Consider the following 21,228-nt stretch of genomic DNA (forward strand, 5'->3'; position numbering starts at 1 on the left):
CGTTGGAGTTTAGCTCTCCAAGATTTTGATTTTGAAATTCAGCACATCTCTGGAGCTTCTAACAAAGTCGCTGATGCACTCTCCCGTGAGAGTTTCCTAGAATCCAGTAGTTAAGAAGTGTTCTTAAAATGTAGAAGTCTGTAAGTTATACACTTAGTGGTATATGTAAAGATGCATGTGTTGTATTAATCTGTTTATTTTAAAGTTCTAGAAGGAAATCGCCGCCAGTGAGCTTCCCCACTGTCTGCAACTTGGGGGGCGTGTCATAAACAGATAGCTAAGGGTTAATGTCTCTTTACCTGAAAAAAAAGTAATCTGAACCACCTGACCAGAGGACCAATCAGGAAACCGGATTTTTTCAACTCTGGGTGGAGGAAAGTTTGTGTCTGAGTTCTTTGTCCATCTGCCTGAATCTCTCTCAGCTTTGAGAAGTGATTTCTATTTCCTGCTTTCTAATATTATGTTTCCAAGTTGTGAGTACAAAGTTGGGTTTTTCTTTTGTATTTACATGTCTATAGTGGCTGGAGTGCTTTGAATTGTATTCTTTTTGAATAAGGCTGTTTATTCAATATTATTTTAAGCAATTGACCCTGTATTTGTCACCTTAATACAGAGAGACCATTTTAATGTATTTTTCTTTCTTTTTTATATAAAGCTTTATTTTTAAGACCTGTTGGAGTTTTTCTTTACTGGGGAACTCCAGGGAATTGAGTCTGTACTCACCAGGGAATTGGTGGGAGGAAGAAGTCAGGGGGGAACCTCGGTGTGTTAGATGTACTAACCTGACTTTGCATTCCCTCTGGGTGAGGGGGGAAGAGAGATTGACTCTCAGTAATTCTGTTCTCCAGGCTGGGAACAGGGAGGGTGGAATCCATCTGTTTAGATTCACGGAGTTTGCTTCTGTGTATCTCTCCAGGGTCACCTGGAGGGGAGGGGAAGGGAAAAGGTTTATTTCCCTTTGTTGTGAGACTCAAGGGATTTGGGTCTTGGGGTCCCCAGGGAAGGTTTTTGGGGGGACCAGAGTGCCCCAAAACACTCTAATTTTTTGAGTGGTGGCAGCAGTACCAGGTCCAAGCTGGTACCTAAGCTTGGAGGTTTTTCATGCTAACCCCCATATTTTGGACGCTAAGGTCCAAATCTGGGCCTTAGCTATCTGTTTATGACAACCCCCAATTCACCAGTGCAGATAAAACAAACTATTGACCAGCTGCTCAATGAGTGAGTCTCCATCCATTCTGTGCACTGAATGAGGCAGGGATCCTGTGGAAAAAGTAGTATGTAATCATATAATTAAACTGTAACAATTCATACACACAGGAGGGCTGAATTAAGACTACAGAGGCAACCTTAATTCCCGCATTTCCTAATTTTTGAGTGCTTGAGGTTGCAACTTTAATAATGTTCTTTTAATGTAGTTTTTCTCTGTGCAACATTTACCATATTTTAGAACTCAGTGCAAAGACCACAGTGTGCCGGTCCTCTCACTTCCCCAATACGCAGTCCACATACAGTTCCATACAATTACAGCGCGTGATTGCAGGTCATATAAACATACCCAAGCTAGCTTTACTTTAGCTGGTTTGGGTACAAGAGCAGTGAAGCAGCAGTGTGGGCATCAGCGCAGGCTGGCTGCCTCAGTAATTACCCAAGATTCGGGGTGGGATTGTGCAACCTGTGCTGAAGCCTGTGCTGCTATGGCATCACTTTTCTGGTACCCAGATTATCTAGATTAAAGCCAGCGCAGGTATGTCTACATGAGCTGCAATTACACTCACGATTGCAGTATAGACATACCCAATACTCAAACCCCTTTCACATTTGGATAAGTAATTTTCACTGTTTCCTCTCTTATACGGTGTCTGAAATATAGAAATGCTTTTTTTAAACTGCCCTGTACTTGAATTATTGATCAGATTAAATATATTCTCCCTATCACATCCATAACAATAGTTCAATACAACATAGATAGGTGTGTAATCCATCTATTGCATTAGAGACAGAGCGTCCTCCAGGGTGGGCCCGTGTACGTTGCAGGGTACTGCATTTTATTTAGATCTCTGAATTAAGGGGAAGATATGTAAAATCCCATAGAAGGAGATGGCTCCATATTGGCCACACATAAGCAAGATAATGTGCATTGTTTAGAGATATGAAATATTCTCCTAAGCACGAGTATGCAAACTGTTTGCCCAAGGAAGGTGTTTAGAGAAATATATCTCTCGCTGTTGGTTAAACTGTGCTTCATTCATTTTCTGGAAGAACTACACATAGCTAATCACTCATAGTTAGGCCAGACTTTTTGGAAGACAGCAATATCCTTCAATAACAGTTTAGCTCAAATTCTATTGTCAGCCTACGTTATTTAATTTTTATACTAGGCATGTATGGATTGAAAAACTGACCCTTTATTAATCTCTCAGTTCAGAGTGGTATGTGCTGATTTCCTTTTCTATCTTTGCGAATCATATTACTGAAGTAGAGAAAGTCCAGTTTTGAAAAAAATCAGAACAAAAGTGATCATACCCAATGAGTGGTCTTGCTTAGTTGAGTTTCCACAAACTATGAATATTTGATCTCTTAATTGTAGCAATGCCTTGAATGACATTTAAAAACCTCTGATTTTATTAAGTTTCATCTTAATAATTTAATTAAGTAAAACTAAGATGAGAGGTTTAGTAACATACATTTTGAAATTAATGAGCTGAGTGCCAGAGGAAGAACTATATTACCCGCTGCAAGTGCACATACAACACTAATTAATATAATCTAGCTTTGTTTTAAGTGCATTTGATAATCCTACTGTGTGCAGTACTTACTTCTAGTGTAAAAAGAGACATCAGAAAGACTGAAATAATGAAGGCATAGTTCATCCTTTCAGTGCAGGAAAAATAATTGTTTTTAATAAACAATTCAGAGATTAAAGAAATATAAACTCCAGAAGTTTTGAAGTCATTTTTATTTTTAATTAGAGGGGTTATTTATTTTACATTTTATTGCAGAACCTCAAAGTACTCTGACATTAATGAATGTATATTTGGAATAACCTTCTTCAGTGAGTGGGAATATGGTAGTGAAAACATGGGGAAAACATTTTGTACAAGACACAATTAAAATATTAGAACTATTTACCACAAAAATACTAGTAATAAGATATATGACAAAGACATACTAAATAATGGGAAATAATGAGAAGGGCATTTGGGCACTCTTCCTAGAGAAGTAAATGGAAACATATGCATTTTCCATCAGTGTTCTATATTAAGTTTCCAGTCCTATATGAATATTTGGCTATATCTTTATGATGTGTCTCTTGCTGGCTATAAACTATTTTACAAGCAGCATACGGTGCACTAATCTTTTTTTCCCAACCAAAATCTGATGCTACCAAACTTAACTTTGCAGGTTCAAAATGCTTATTATCACTGATTGAAGATAAATGACATATATAACAAATAAGAGACAGCTTTGAATTACAGGGCTGGAATTCCAGCGAGTGGTTCTGGAAACATGAAAACCACAAGAGTGAGGCCTGAGTGGTTTGCATAGTCATCAGACCTCTGAGATGGAAGTATAACCCTATAAATCAAGGTGTGCTTGTCTGACTTTGTATAATATATGGATCTTTTAAAAGATTTTTTCTTTTTTACATCTGTTATAAGATTGTTTTGTAGTGATACCCGCACACTACTGCTGTCATGAAGAAATATTATTAAAGACCATTTAACTGCTGAATGGAAGAGTATGATGGGAGTCAGTCCTAAAAAGTGTACAGTCTGTGAGCATCTTTCAGGAATGTTAACCCTAATGGATCCACCCTACTGGAATTTTCACAGAACCAAGGGACAGAGGTGAGAACACTCTCCAGTCTGATCTCTCCTGAACACCATGGAAACTTTTCAGCATGATGGAGATCTCCAGAAAGAAGGGGAAGGGGAAGGTGACGAACAGCTGATCTGTGTAACATGCTCATCTTGGGACCACGCAGGTTTCTGAACCAACAGCAACTTCCTCCTCCATAGCAACAAAGCACTTCCAAGAGGAGGTTAATTACAGACACTCTTATGACCTCATGGCAGTGCAGCTCCTGAGGGAGTTGTGCTATCATAAAAAGGAGAGCAAAGGAAGCTGAGCATCTCCACTGACGCTCTTGTCCCCAACACATATCCTGAGATCTGAGCTTTAAGAGGTAGAAAACATGCCCTGTTTTCTTCCTCTTAAGGCAAACCCCAACACCTTGAGAAAATATTTCAAACCTCAGCTCAAAACTCAATTTCCTGCTCCGTATATGGGCAAAACCCACCAAAGATTTCAGAAGTAAATAAAACAAGTTGATCCCATGCTAAAACCTGGCAATGTTTCACATGGATCAGATAACTGAATCAGACCTCTGATCCTTCTGTGGATTTGTGCAGAATAACAATAATGCACACAAGGCACTATATACAATGCTGCACTAAACCTTCTTCCCATAAACCACTGCCATTGATGCCGCACTACAATAACCTAATCTGTTTAAAATGTTTAACTGCCTTTTTTGTGGATAAGACATTTAACTGCAAAATATAGTACATAGCTTCCTAACCTCCAGCATGCGGGCCCCATGTTTTTCTCTCATACCAACATTGTACTGAAAAGAATGCAGCTAACTTTTTATATTTCTTTTCTAATGGATTTTGGGGGATAAGGATACTTACCAGAAATGCATATTTTAAGGCATAGTAAAAGGCTGTGGGAAAAGCAAACGTGAAGTCAGAATGCCCAGTGTTCCAATTTAAATAACACAGCATTTAATTTTTTGGAAGGGGAAGGAGGGAACAAGCCAACAACAACATTCCAGTTTGAGAAATGCCTGTTTTCAAGTTGATTGCAAAACATTTGTTCTGCTATAAACAGTAAAGCCTTAAAATAATAAAACTAACTTATATTGAAATGTGTAGTAATAATAATAATAACAACATCATGATGATAATAATACAAATATCCTGGGCTGAGACCCAATATACTAAGTTTTAATACCAGAGTAAATTTTTACAACTAAGTTATAAAACCTGGGGAAAAAAAAGCAGGGTTTATAATGGAAACACTGACAGATCTTTAACTATAGTGGTGTGAATGGGGCTGCTATAATGAGAGAAACTATTGCTTGGAACCAGGACAGCGATATTCTTCTCTGAGCTTCTACAGTCCCCACACCCCTGGAGTACCATTCGAGACAATGATGAACTGTGGTCTCAATTCCCTTATTAGCTGTAAGACCTAAAAATTATATGTGCAATTAAAAGGCAAAATGCTGATATTACTCATAGGAAGCCCTTTGTACATTAGCAAGGTACAAAAGTCTGCTGACACTTTGCAACAGAGCGAGTCAGCAGGGCAGAAGATTAATAGAGCCTCATAAATTTGCAGGGTGAATACAATAGGTAGGGGCAGAATAAGCATGTTGTGTTAGAGATAAATAAAAGGCATGGTCATCATGACAAAACATTTAACAAGGTGCACATCCCCTTGTTTTAGGCAATTTGCTTGGCTAGCATTAGCCTGTTTTATATAACTACATATAATTACCTCACAGCGGTTCCAACCAGTATCACAAAGGCCTTCTAATACTACAAGCAGAATGGCATTAGGAAGAAGCCTTGTAAAATGAAATGGTTTGTCTAGCTCTTCTTTTTCTTTTGTCCAGAATATTCCCCTCCAGTTGTTCTTGGCACAGATTCATCCAAGGAATAACCGATCCCTCTAGGTCCTTCTGAGTTTTTGAAACTGAATGAAATAAAAGCATTACTAGTTATGAAATGCGAAAATAAGCAGCTTCCACTAGCTGTGTCTTCCACTGAGTATAAGTAGCACTCTTCCTTGTTTTCAATCGCGAGTTGTGCTGGAAACTCAATGGCACATTCTTACCACTAATTTTGTGTATTGGTTTCTAAAATCGAAGGCATTCATTAGCCTTTTTAACGATGCAAACATTCAGAACCAGTGCCCACGTTAGGCATAAGCAGGTTAAGCAATTGCTTAGGCCCCCGAGCACTTCGAGGGGCCCCCTATTAACTTTTTTAGTATGTGTTGGGGCAGGCAAAATATTCCTGCTTAGGGCCCCCAGTAGGCTAGCGCTGCCTCTGTTCAGAATTTATCGCTGTAACTATTAGCTATCTGCATTTGAACTGAATTTCATTAGTTTTCTTAACTCTGTTACACCCCAAATAGCTTGTCTGCACTAGTGATGGGTAAACCTCAAAAGGTCCAGGGTTACCTATCCAGAGTAAACATACTCATGGTATTTCTAGTGCTTCTCGCTATAGCCTGGCTGGAATCCAGAAGTTCAGAGATGCACAAAAATGCAAAAATAATAGGGGTAGGAAAGCTAATAATTTTTTTCAGATTAAAAAAGAAATCCAAAAAAACCCCTTGGTTTGGGTCTGATTCAGGTTTGGGGCCAAGTTGTAGGTAGAATATTTCTTTTAAGCAAACATGTTTGCCCATTCCCCACTTAAATGTGGCTTCAATATGTAAGGGTCAAAATAAACAAAAGAATGATATTATGTTTGTCCACTGACTCATGTCATAAATATGCACCTGTTGAGTGATTTTTATAATGGGGTGTGGGTGTGTTTGTATCACTGCTGCCTCTTATTCTGGCCCAGGATACCCTTGAAAGGAGGGTGTTTCATTGTACTCATATTTTGTCTGATATGTTTATTTCTTGGTGAGGCAGCTTCTTTCCTCAGTGGGAGGATGTGGAAGAATAGAGCAGATCTGATGATAGGGAACAGCGGGCAGGATCATCTGAAGGACTGTCCAATTCAATTGGCCCATTTGCTGATGTGGATTGCAATAGACTGGTTTGAATGATGCTCTGTCCCATTGAACCCCAGCGAGTCTGTATATATTCAGCATTGCCAATTTATAATATTCAGAAATCATGACAGTCCTTCCCCCCACCCCCAAATCATGAAGTTAGCTTAAAGGCCACAAGTTATATTTTTAAATAGACTTTGCATTCTGTTTATTTGACTTCTACCTTCTGAGCCCTTAAGGTGCATTGGCTTCATGTTTTCAAGTTTTTCTCCACAGCCATGCGAGTGAAAAGCTTACTTTTAATAAAAAGGAGAGCTGAGGTTCTCAAGCAGTCTCCCTTCTACAAGATAGAGCTTTAAAAAATACATTAAAAATCAAGAGACTGACGTTAGAATTAGGAGAGTTGGCAAGCTGTATGTTGTATACATAAGCCTCTATATTCAGCCCCACTTGAATCCCTAACCTTCTGTGTCTATGACTCCCATTTGCTCTCCTATTTGCTTGTCTGTGCTTGGACTGATGAGTCTTGATGGGCCATCTGGATTACTGGTCAGTTTTCCATTGATACTCTTGCCTCTTTTTAGTTCTATACTTGTTGATGTCTGTTTATGATATTATGTCTCTAGTTGCAATTTTGTGGGTAAGGAGGCACAAAGAACAAATCTGAGAAAGGAGGGGAGTTGCCTTTGCAATCTGAGCATAGGTTTGTGAGCCTTGGAGTAGGGTTAGCTTTGCTCTGCTGAGCCCAAGCATTGGTGACATAATTCCTGCCCAAGAAGCCCTAATCCTGCAAAGGAGAAAGCAATTTTGGAAGCTTATTTGGACTGCAGTGGTGATGAGATGGAATGTGACTTTACAAAAATTATTCAGCCTCATTGAGGAGTCCTGGACCTAGCATGCAAGGACTATGTGTGCGTAAATGTATGAATGCATTGATTGCTGCTCATTGTAGCAATGCCCCTCAGCTGAAAAATGCAACAAAATAGAGAGAGGTCACACGAGACAATCTAGTTTTCAGCCTCAGGAGTAATTTGTATTGACTAGTGATATAGTCTTCCTGAACCTTCCAAAGGTTTTAAGGAAGGAGGTAAGGCAACACAGGACTTCACTTTGAGAGATTTCTCACCATCATGGATATTCCTAAGTGCCTCCCCTCCATTAAGTACTGTGGGATCAGTACATTATGTTCCCCTTTGTAATGAAATTGTCTTTCCACTGAATTCATTGACTTTGTCACCTACTCACAACTTGCCATAGGCACAAATTCTAATATGTGACAATGGCTGATCTTAAGTGTCTGATGTGATTTCTTTAAAGAGGAGGATAATAATATGTATAAAAGAACAGAAATATTTCTGAGAAGTTTTTAAGAAATCTTGACAAAAATACACCTTTCTACCCAAACCGGCAAAAAAAATTAATGTATTTTAAGGCATACACTGAACCTGTGCTTACCATTGTTTGTAAACGGTAAACATTTTTAAAAGGCTTTTTAAATTTATGAACTAAATAATGCACCTTTACATGGGGAATTGGCACACTGTAGACTTATTGCAAGTGACATTAAAGAAGAACTGTAACCATTTACATTTTTAAATAAGGTTGTTATGCTAAATATAATCAGAGCGTGTGTTGATCTACTTGTTCTAGATACTGTTGGCAAAAAGCCTCATCTAAAAATAACATTACATTTCATTTGTAGGAGACTGAATACTTTCCTCTAAAAGAATGGATGTTACTCTGGCTAAAAAAGTCCTTTGTTAACTATCCTAATCTTCTGCAACTGTAATTCTTTTGATAAAATATTTGAAAGAAATAAAAATTGATTTTTTTTTTTTGAAATTTTGCATCTGTGAACTCAAGATTAGGGGCCTGATTCCTCATTGTGCTCCTCCAGTTTTGTGCCAGTTTGACTCTACTGATACCAGTGGAATTAAATAGTCAAAAAACTGGAATAATTCACTGGTGAATCATAAATAAATAAATAAAACCACACAGAGACTTAGTGATGAATTTTCAGGAACACTGGCTGCAAAATATCCCATGAATGTTAATAGAAGTTTCTTTCTGCTCCTAGTTTCCAATGTGCATCCAACTGAAAATGAAGATGCTGGAACTAAAGAACTGGCCAAGCTTGACTGGCTAATTGAGAGACCACTAAATACAGCCATAACCATCTCTATGAGTATTTTGTTCACTGCAAGGAGCTCATGCTACTTTCTGAATTTAATAACACAGATAGTGCTAAATTGGAAAGTGTAGATTCAGATCCAAAGATTGAGGATGTTGAGATAATCCAGGGTTTTGGTATGACTCAATCTCTAACACAAAACTACAATTGGGCTATTAGTTTTGTTGTTTGGATGAGGGCTGTATATTACATAATCACTGACATAGCATCCATTGTGGAAGTGGATGAACTCTTCAGCCACCTAACTAAAATATTTTAAATGGCAGCCTGGAGGGGAGAATGGAATTAGAAGTTACTTAAAACCATAGGGCTCAGCTTCAAAGTCCTGGCAAAGAGATACTACAACCAGTCATTGTCATAAGAACATAAAATGGCCATACTTATTAGTTAGAGTTTAACTCATGCCCTGAAGAATGCGAGTTCATATTCCCTCCAAAACTCCTGGGGTAAAATCCTATTTCTCTCTCAGAACTCTCTGCCACACTCTGAAATGAAGTCAAAGCCAAAATTCCCATTGACATCAATGGAGCCAAGTTTTCATCCTTGTGTTTGGTATGGTTCTTTTAAAATTCCTTCCTATTGATCTCAGTGGGGCTCCTCATGGAATAAGGTACTGCTCTACATGAGGGAGGGTGGTAGAATCAGGCTTTTAGGTTACAATTATTTGACTTCAGTGTCAATGAAGCTTATGATGCTATAGTACAGGGATCGGCAACCTTTGACATGTGGCTCACCTTCGTAAGCACCCTGGAGGGCTAGGCCAGCTTGTTTACTTGCCATGTTTGCAGGTCCGGCTGATCGTGGATCCCACTGGCCACAGTTTGCCATCCCAGGCCAATGGGGGCTGCGAGAAGCGGCTGGGCCGAGGGATGTACTGGCTCCCACTTCCCGCAGCCCCCATTGGCCTGGGACAGCGAACCGCGGCCAGTGGAAGCCGCGATTGGCCAAACCTGCGGACGTGGCCGGTGAAAAAACTGACCCAGCCCTCCAGTGTGCTTACCCTGGAGAGCCTCATGCCAGAGGTTGCCAGTCCCTGCTGTAGTACAATACAGTATATACCTACGGTGCTTTGCCAGAACTCCAAAAACAACATAAGGAATATTTCTTTTTCTTTTCTCTGTTTTAAGATTATTTGGTTATTGTGCAATTTAAGATTGAGGTCATTCAATAAACTTTAGGTCTAGTTCTCTTTCTTGTCAGTAAAAGTAGCATCGAGGTAGTATCTGTATCTTTATTTAGCTCTCAGAATCCCTTTTATAAAAAGCTATTGAGTGAGAGTACAATTAAAATAGGGGACTGGAAGGTAGGAGACCTGGGTTCTAAACCTGACTCTACCATTGTGCTGTGTGAGCTTGGACCCATAGTTCACAAGCTATTGGGCTTGAGTGTGCTCACTTACATAGTAGGGGAGAATAATGCTCACTACCAAAGGAATTCCTGGGTGAAGAATTTCTATGGCCCATGTTATGAAGAAGCTGAGACAGACTTGATCATAATGGCTCCTTCCGGTCTTAAAACCGATGGGTCAGATTCTGTGCAGCACCTGTAAGATGCTTGGCATGGAACTCCCAGCCCATGGGGAGATGGGGATAATAGCCACCTTTGTGCCTTCGAAATTCCAAACTGCTCTGCAGTCCCCAGCACAACTTAGACAACCCTTTATGTTGCTCTGGCCCTTTCGCTTGGCATACAGGCACTGAAGTGATGGTGAGGATCTTACCCCATGAAAATGAAGCAATTGATTTGTATGTGCCCCACCTCAGCCCTTGAATAATAACTGGGCAATGTGCTGGTGCCTTTGGGACAGACAGCATACTTCCAAACACAAAGCAATCCCTAAAATCCTTTCAGTAACCTTTGAAAAAAAGAATATTAAATACTTCCCATTTAAAAAAAAATAAAGTTTGTGGAGAGTTTTTTGTTTGAAGAAGAAGAGTGAGAGTGGGGGGATGTTTGGTTTCTTTACACATGGCTCCACAAACACTCCGAATAGACTCAGATGGACACTCAGATTAAGTAACATGGAAGTGCTGGGAATAGGACAGAGAAAACAATTGGAGTGGACACAGGAGAGGTTTTGCTATGACTAGCGCTGGTCAAATTATTTGTTGCAAATATAGCCACCTTTGTGGGGGATAAGTCCATCAATGGCTTTTAGTCAAGATGGTCAGGGATGCAACCCCATGCTCCTGATGTCCCTAAGCCTCTGACTGCCAGACTGGCTGCAAGGGGATGGATCATTCAATAATTTCCCTTTTCTGTTCATTCCCCCTGAAGCATCTCCCATTGGCCACTGTCAGAAGATAGGATATCTGGCTAGATGGACCACTACTCTGACCATGTATGGCTATTCTTATGTATCTGACAAACGCTGGTATTTTCTGTTTGAATAATTTACAGATCCTTTATTTTATTCAACCAGCACAAATAAATATATTTGACCAATTTTTTTGCAGCTCAAATAAATGCACAGATATATTTTCATGATTTGACCAGCCCTGACTGTGCCCCCTTCCTTGAGGTAACTCCTCTAGAATAGATTTGGACTAGTAATCAGGGCAGTTTGACCCCACGGATGAAAATACTATAGATAAATAAACAGATTATTTTTGATGTTAAGAAAAGGTAACTGCTTATGTCAGAGAGCTAAGTCACATTATTTGTCATCAATGGGTGAACAACTAGCCTTAAAAATGATATCAGGTGGTGAAATCAACTTTGCACCCCAATTATAGTCATCACCTATATGGGCATCAATTCAGGAGAGTATTCCTATTCATGAAAGCATTTAAGGATATGCTTAACTTCAATAGGATTTAAGCATGTGCTTAAAGTTAGGCACCTGTGTCTGTGCTTTCCTGAATCAGGGCCATACAGTTTACCTTCATCTTAGATCTTGAACCAGACGCACACACACAATACACCAATGCTGTAGGGATTAAAGAAAAGGCGTAACTGAAAAAGCAACAAATAGGCGGCTTTAACATAATACAGCTCCTCTACTTTGTTATGCCATGTGTCTGTCACCATATTTCTTGGGGGCAAATTCTTCCCTGATTAAGTAGAAGCCATTCTTGTTGACTTCAGTGTGAGTTAAATAAATAATGCCAGGGATTGAATTTGATCAACACAGAATATTAAATCACGGTGACACTCAATTTGCACACAACATTGGCATTAATGGCCAAATCACTACAAGTGACACTACTTTGCCACTTCAAAGTATACCCGTTAATTACACCCATTTTCTGACCAGCTTACACCACTTATGTGATTGCTGCTTCTGCCACAATGACCTCTAACCCCTCCATCCCCCAGAGGAAATTTGGCCCATCTTTAGTGGGTAACAAGGTAAAATGTAGTGGTTACTTTTCTATTCATTTACATATAGATTTATTTATTGATTTGCTGATTGGAATCTGACAGAAAACCATCTCATTGGGAGATAAATTGAATTAGTTCCCTGCGCTTCAAATGTATAGGCTTTTTATTTACAGAACCTTAACACTTTAAAGAGATGTCTTTTCATAATTTTTGCACACATTTTACAGGCTAGTTACATTTGAGCACTTTAATCACCTGTTGCATGGATTAGGCTTTCAGGTAGCAGCTATTCACTGTAATGTGTTACAGTGTCTGAACAGTACAGCGAAACATGTAAACTGTAGCCCAGAAAAAAGGAAATACCTTTACTCAGTAACAGCAGCTAAGGTGGGAAGAGCTTAATACACTTGGTGGTGGGTTTTGAACTGCAAAATACGCAGTTCCAATCTTGATAACCTTCATTTCCCTTGCTAGACAAAACTCCCATTGAATACAAAAATGTATTGCCTGAGTAAGGATTGAATAAGGACTTTGAGATGTGGCTTAGTATGCCTAATTGGGTCAGTGCTTTCCAGCAGGTGATAAAATCAAGGCCTGCCAAATTTGCTTCCAGGAAATGAATGGCTAATCTTCAGTGGGAGCAAAAATTCTCTATTAAATGACAATATATTAGTACATGAGAAAAGTTGATGTGAAAGAGTTTCAAAATTATCATTTGACACAAACATTTTACATAAGTTAAGTAAAAATTAGATGTAAAAATTGAAGGTCTGGGAAGTACCTCACAATACCTTTCCCAGACCTGGAGACGAACTCTGTGTGGATCAAAAGCTTGTTTCTCTCACCAGCAGAAGTTGGTCCAATAAAATATGTTACCACACCCACCATGCTGGGAACGGGTGACAGGGAATGGATCACTTGATGATTACCTGTTCCGTTCATTCCCTTTGGGGCACCCGGCATTGGTCGCTGTCGGAAGACAGGATATTGGGCTAGATGAACCTTTGGTGTGACCCCATATGGTTGTTCCTATGTTCTTGTCTATCAGAGGAAAAACCCCTCAATATTCAACTCTTATTATTTTTTATATTTTAAAAAATAATTACATTTCTGCAGTATTTCAAGGAAACAGTTTGTCTTTCTGATGTTGCAGGTTTTAGCAATAATTAGGCAGTAACATTTGCAGTGTTCAGTTTTCAGTGGATTATTACCATTAGTAGCGAAAATGTAAACAAATTGAGGAAATCATTCTAAAATTATTTATTTAAATAGTTTGATAGTTGTACATGATGCTGAGGACATATAACAAGCCCCCCTACACACACACACACACACACACACACACACACACACACACACACACACACACACACACACACACACACACACACACCCCAAACAATTAAAGACAGTTTCCTGCTCCACATACTTAAAATCATGATACCTTTTGACTGATCTTGCAAAAGCATCCAAGTGAGAGGAGCCACATGGAGACCTATTGGCACCAATGGGTTTCCACAAAGGCATAAGTATCTACATGAGTGGATCCCTTGGCAAGATTAAGGCCTAAATTAGACACAGCACAGCAATGGATGGCAAATTGATAGGGAGCACAGTATGAAAGAATGAGGGTTATGGTAAAGATCGTGTGATGGGCTTTATTTCATATGAACCTTTCTGACTCATCTTTTATTATTATTTTGGAAATAAGCTGTAGTTTGAAGAATTTAGTCATGAAGGATGAATGGGGGCGTGGCAGTCACGGCTTTAAGGTTAACCTAAAGGGAGTGAATTTTGGAGGAGGTAACTGAAAGATTAAAAATGGGGGATAACTGGCTTGGCAGCAACAGTGCTGAGAAGGATCTGCGAGTTGTTGTGGATCACAATCTCAACATGAGTCAGCAATGTGATGCTGTTGCAAAAAAAAAGCAAATGAAATTTTAGGTTGCATTAACAGAGGCATAGCATGCAAGTCAGGGGTGGTGACAATACCACTCTATTCAGCAATGGTTAGGTCTCAGCTGGAGTACTGTGTCCAGTTTTAGAAAGGATATAGAGAAACTGTAAAGGATCCAGAAGTGAGCAACAAAGATGATCAAAGGGATGGAACACAAGTCATATGAGCAAAGACTAAAGGAACTGGGTACATTTAGATTGGAAAAGAGGAGATTAAAGAGGGACATGATAATGATCTTCAAATACTTTAGAGGCTGCCATAAAAAAGATAGAGAAAAGTTGTTCTCTCTTTCCACAGAGGGCAGCACAAGAGACAAGGGTTCAAACTATACAGCATATTTAGATTAAATCTCAGGAAAAACTTCTCAACTATAAGAACAGTAGGTCAGTGACTGACTATGGAGGTTGTGGAAGCTCCTTCACTGGAGATTTTCAAAAGGAGGCTGGGTAGCCATCTGTCTTGGATGGTTTAGCCACAATAAATCCTGCATCTTGCCAGGGTGTTAGACTAGATGACCCTTGCAATCCTAATCCAATTCAAATTGTGTGGTTCTCTGAAACTAAGGAAGGGAGTGAAAAAAATGCTTTAGCCCTTTCATGGCACTTTTGATTTCCAAAACACTTTATAGATATTAACTAAACCTGACAGCTTTCCTATGACATGTTTAAATCCCCATTTTAAATATAGGGGAACTGAGGCAGAAAATTTAAAGACACTCCCAATTTAAAAATCAAAGTTTGGCCTGACAATGTACCTGCTAGTGTTACAAATATAATGCAAAATGTCCATAGATGAAAGCAATAAGAAGAATAATATTATTTGTTCCCCCGCCCCCAGTCTGTGCTGTTTGTGCATTTGACAGCCCTTTATGTATAGTCATTTTTATAGTTTTCCTGTGCAGTGAGTTTCCTTTGTTGTTTGTGTGTATCTTGGGCATGACAAAAGTTGAGAGCGAAACATTTGATAAAAGAAGAATATTCAGTTGTAGAGTTCGAAAAATTCACAGAGGGACTCAGACCGAGGAATAGCACCTGTAACTACTTTTAACCTTTATTTTTAAAGACGAATAATAGTTTTCAAGCTAACCATGTCACTGTAAGAGACTATACACTCAAGTTCAAAGGTGAGGAGTTAGCATCAGCACCAGCATTACTCAAGAGATCCTCATTCCCAGTGCTGTGTTTAGAGAAATGAACCACACTCTCTCAAGTGTCTAATAATAAAATATATAATATATGGAGATACACCTATCTCATAGAACTGGAAGGGACCTTGAAAGGTCATTGAGTCCAGTCCCCTGCCTTCACTAGCAGGACCAAGTACTGTCCCTGTCAGTTCTCTTCCCCGAATCCTTAAATAGCTCCTTAAGGACTGAACTCACAACCGTGGGTTTAGCAGGCTAATGCTCAAAACAGTGAGCTATCCCTACCTCCGCTTTTAAATAATTCTTAAGCCTTTATCCAAAACCTACTGAAGTTAATTGAAAAGATTCTGATTGACTGAGTGGGTTTTGGATCAGGCTGCTAGGGTTAAAAGCTACCTTTTGATATATATGCCTGGGTCCCGTTGAGGTCAATGACAGCTGTGATCATTTGCCTGAGGGCAGGATTTGGATTTTATTGAATGTACTAGATCTGAAGTTAGCAGGCTAGAAAGTGGCTGAAAGGCTGCAAATTTCCAAGTTTATTCTAAAAATTAATTATTTTGATCATTTACAAATACATCTGTTACTCTTACTGCCTCTTCAAAATAAAATACATGGGAAGATTTTGAAATACTACCACCCTTTATTGTCTCACTTTTCCTAAAACGCAGATGCAGAAAACAGCCTTAATACTTGCTGTTTGCAAAAATGCTAGAAGAGGACCAAAAAAAAAAGTGTATAGGATATATTGGCATTTGCCTTTCATTCACTACATGCCCCATGTGATATGTGCATGTCTGAGTATTTTCAATATTTTCACCTACATTTTTACATTGTTTTAATAATCTGAGCACCCATTTAGAGAATAAGCTGCTGGTAATTCTTTTCCTTTAGTTGCTTTGGAGAGGACATGGGAGAGCTACTCTGCTTCCTGTCAGTGGAGCTCAGGTTGCTGACAGTTGGGTTTAAATTTAGTAGCAAAGGAAAACCAATGAAATTCTCTCCAAAAAGAATACAGCTGATACTGAATATTTAGACCCCAATCCTGCAAAGACTTAGTTGTGCTCTCAACTTTGGGCATTGTGAATAGTCTCATTGACTTCAATGGGACTAATTATAGGGTGTAAAGTTAAGCACGTGTGTAAATCTTTGCAGGACTGGAGCTTTAGCAGTTATCCAGGGGCAGATCAGCATTTGTAAATTGTCATAACTCCGTAATAGAGCTATGATAATATGCAACAACTGACGGTGTGCCCCTCGTATTTTTATCCATTGACATCAAAGCAGTTGACCTGAAGGGTAAGAACCCTGAATAAACTGATACGCAGAGAAGTTAAATGTTTCACCCAATATCACAGAGCAAGTTAGGAGCATAGCGGGAAACAGAACATAGAATGCCCAATTCTCAGACTTAAGCCACATCCACTTTTCAGTGGTTCTTCCCAGATTATTCCACTGTTAATCTTGTCTTCATTCTGACACCCTGGAGAGTCTTATATATGAGCTTTCAGCAACTGGCAGTTCTCCAATTTAGCACTTTTCACACAACAACTCTAATTTTTAAATATTGACTTGAGGAATTAGCCTCTCTGGAGCAAGTTCAATTTCTACATGCTATTCTATTTAAAGCTTTGATTATTATCCAGTACTATTGAGGGTTTCCGGTGATCATGTAAAAACCATCATCATTAATTTGCCCTATGCTGTAAATTGATCATATGTTTGATTAAATGTATTGCACATATGAATTAGGGTATATCACATATGTATATATGTGTAAGTGTATGTTTACATCTCTATGTGTGTGCGCACATGTGAAAGAAAATGTGTGTGTGCATGAAATTTGAAAATATCACAGATGTAACCAGATTGCATATCACAAACCAAAAATAATATGCAACTCGATATATTTAAAATGTCTGGTATCACCCATTTTGGCCATCAAAATCAAGCCTACTTTTACATTTACATTGTTTTTATTATTTTAAAAACAATGTTACAAAACTATAGATAAGAATAACAAACTATGGACAACAATTAAGAAACACTTAACAAAAATAACATGGACTGCTACATTATTTACTATCAACACTTATGTAGTGATCTCATATACCTCTTACTTGTAAGCCTCTATTTTCCTTCTGATAAAGTATGAATTTATTCCATTATCTCATTAAATGCTTCAGTTTTGTCATTTTTTTTATAAATAGGGTGTTCATTTTCTTTCCGATCAACAAACGAACTTTAGAAAAAGGAGCACAAACTTTTCCACCTTTTAAAGATCTCTGTCTTGCACAACTGAGCACCAGTGGAGTCCATTTTAAAATAACTTTAAAGTCCCATTGATGGAAAAAAATTATGTAGCAAACATAGTTCTGATGCAGTTGGTAGCCCATTGTTCCCTTCTACATCTGTAACATAACATCTCCTATTACAATACTGCCCAATAATATCCGTCAAACTATTAACCTAATTCCCATACTGCCAGCACCTATCATTCTCTATTTAAATAAGTTTGCGGGTGAGCAATACATTCTTTATATGATTTTAAATTGTTGTAATTTCATTTTAGACTCACTAGCAGATCTTTAATATTGTTTAATATATTCAATCATTATTTCTCATCAAAGCACTCTAATTCCTATCTTTGAGAGACGGAAATGAACAATTAGGATAAAATAGTCCAAGTAACATTGCGTAACTTTTTGAGATTAGAGCTGTGCATGCTTTATATTGAAAGAGCTATAGGCGATGGCTCAGATGTTCTAAGACAGCAGGAATATAAATAACTTGAAATTATTGACCAGGAAATCTCAGTTGTTAATTGTCAAATTAAAACATTTTGTATGAACATTCTCTTATATCATGGTCTGGTCCCTTCCCATAGAAAGGTTTTGATTTTATCCTGGAGTCTTTTAAAATAACGGAATATAATTTGAAGTGGCCCTGATCCTGCACCTGAATCCAGCCTTGTGCACATTGACATCAGCGTGACTCTGAGTTGCCAGCTCTGGGTGGCTCTGGTTTGGGGCCTGAGTAATTTCTCAGCAGAGAGGCTTTCATTTTTGACCATTTGGGTCTGACCACATTGATAGCATTAATTTGCTACCAAATGTGAAGTGTTCTGCTTGACTGACTGACAAGTCTTACCATTATTTCTAGTTTTCTATTTAACAATATGCCCCAGTGCTTTATACTCTTTGGTAGCCATAGAAGTTCCACTGAGATTGTATTTTTAAAATATTTCACATCTATATAATTGAGAGATATATTATTCATGTGTTACAGGTCATATGTTTTGACCAATATACTATAATAAGTAGTACTTTAAAAAATAGAATGGGAAAACAGACTACTCTGGTATTTCAAAGCACAGTATTAGTTTAATAGTATAAGCTTCTGAGTCTTGTACTGTTAAGTTTATTTTTCCTGAGTGGTAATGGATTTAAGAGTTCAGGATCTGTCCAATCTTTGATTTCTGATAAATGGAGTCAATAGGAATTAGGGATAAGGAATATATGATGGAGCTATATTGTAGTTTAAGCTTCTAATTCTCAGGTTGCTAGAGAAAACCTATATATAAAGAATATGAGTATATGATACATTTTGCTTGCACATGCTGAACAATCCTATGTGCATATGGAAAAAGACCATTGATTGAAGGGTTATAGTTCTGTAATAGCCTGCCACTTCTGTGGCCTAGCCCTCCAGCCAAGACAGCTTTCAATCCAGTTCCCTTCTGGGGTTAACAGAAAAACAAATTGAATCTGAACTCAAAATAGCCACCTGTCCTTTATAGAGATCCAGTAGTAAATATTGTCAAGGTTAGACTCTTGACCAGGCCAATTTACTAGGGTTAGGGCAGGGAAAGATTTCCTTCTCTGTCCAGACTTCACCCAGCACTGGTCCCTAGTAGAAGCAGCCAGTCTTTTTTACATGGCCTTTTTGGCCTTGATTGGCATCTGCCTGCTTCCATTCCTTCCAGGTGCTGGAGGACCAACTCTTGCTGGTTCTGCCTGCAGCTCTTCATCAGAGGCCTCTCTAGGCAACCTGTGGAGGTCTGCACTTGCTGCTCTTCCCTTCCAGTAGGACATATTCTTAGTGTTGGAAATGCCAAGGTGATGGGGCCTCTTTCAGGGGGCAGTAAATGCCTAGTACACCCCATCACATACCCAAATAGAAGAGAGTAGTATGTGGCTATTGCACATCTGAAAAGAAGAGTATGTTAGCAAAACTAGAACAAATGCTGTTCAAAAATGAACAATATTTTTATGTATGGTAAAAGACAAATCTCATTGCCAAGGCATAAATTGATCACACTCTGGGTTAAGAAGGATATTTTCCTCCCTATTTAACTGGCATTGCAAAATTGGCTAGATGCATTTTAGGGGGATTTCATCTTCCTCTAAAGCAGCAAGTATTGGCCATTACTGGAGACAGGATATAGGACTTGATGGGCCAATGGGCTGATTTGGTGTGGCAAATTCTGTATTCCTCTTTGAGAAAAGATTAATACTTAATTTAATATTCTTAGTATCAGATAATCCAAACTCTCAGCATCAGTACAGGAGTACTATTTGTACACCCATTTTCCAGTTTATGTCTCCAAAATGATTTCCTTCAATATTCATAGATTCATAGAGTTTAAAGCCAGAAGGGACCATGAGATCATCTAGTCTGACTTCCTGTATATCACAGACCATTACATTTCACTCAGTTACTTCTGTACTGAGCCCAATAACTTGTTTGACTATAGCTAAGACTGCAAATTTGTCACAGAGGTGACAGATTCTGTGACTTTCTGTGACTTCCGTGACTTCTGCAGCCACCAGCTGCACTGGCTGCTGCTGGGGCAGTCTTGGGCCACCACCCTGATGCCAGAAGCAGCAGGAGTTTGGGTGGGGGGCTCAGGGCTGGGGGTTGGGGCACGGGAGAGGGTGAGGGCTCTGGGTGGCACTTACCTCAGGAGGGTTCCCCGGAAGCGGCAATGTCGCTTGGCTCCTAGGGGGAGGTGTGGCAAGAGGGCTCTGCAAGAGGGCCGAAGGACATATTGGCTGCCTCTTCCAGCAGCTCCCATTGGCCTGGGACAGTGAACCACACCAGTGGGACCTGTGATCGGCCGGACATGCAGATGCGGCAGGTAAACAAACTGGCCCGGCCCACCAGGGGCTTTCCCTACACAAACGGTGTCCCATGTTTGGGAAACACTGCTTTACAGAGTCAGTGCTTTCCATAATACAATCTTCCATTTTGTAGGGGTGACCTGCATTCCCTGTTGTAGATGTATAATTTTTCATTTGGCTGTATTAAAATGCATTTTGTTGACATGGGGCCAGGTTATGAAGTGATCCAGATAGCTCTGTATGACTGATGTGTCCCTATCATTATTTACCACACCACAAATCTTTGCACCGTATGCAAATTTTATCATCAATTATTTTATACTTACTTCCAGATCATTGATGAAAATGTTGAATAGCATTGGACTGAGCCCTGCAACCCCCACTAGAAACACCCCCATTTAGTGATGATTCCCCAGGGACTAATGAATGTTACTTACTTGTAACTAGAATTCCTTGAGATGGACTCTGCATATTCACAATCATGGGATGTGCTGGCCAAGTTCAGTCAGCAAAACCTCAACCAGCAGTGACTGCTGGAGTGCCAGCATGCCCTTGTGAGCTTCCCCTATTGCTCCAAGCACTCTAGTGTGTTTGTCCTCATTTTCCTGTTATGCTTTTCTCAAATTAATATATTGTAGCTATCATAAAGGCAGTCCCACTCATCAGTGAATATAATTTCCCTTGGTCCCTT

Source organism: Gopherus evgoodei, chromosome 1 (genome assembly GCF_007399415.2).
Source record: "Gopherus evgoodei ecotype Sinaloan lineage chromosome 1, rGopEvg1_v1.p, whole genome shotgun sequence".
NCBI classification, from domain to species: Eukaryota; Metazoa; Chordata; order Testudines; family Testudinidae; genus Gopherus; species Gopherus evgoodei.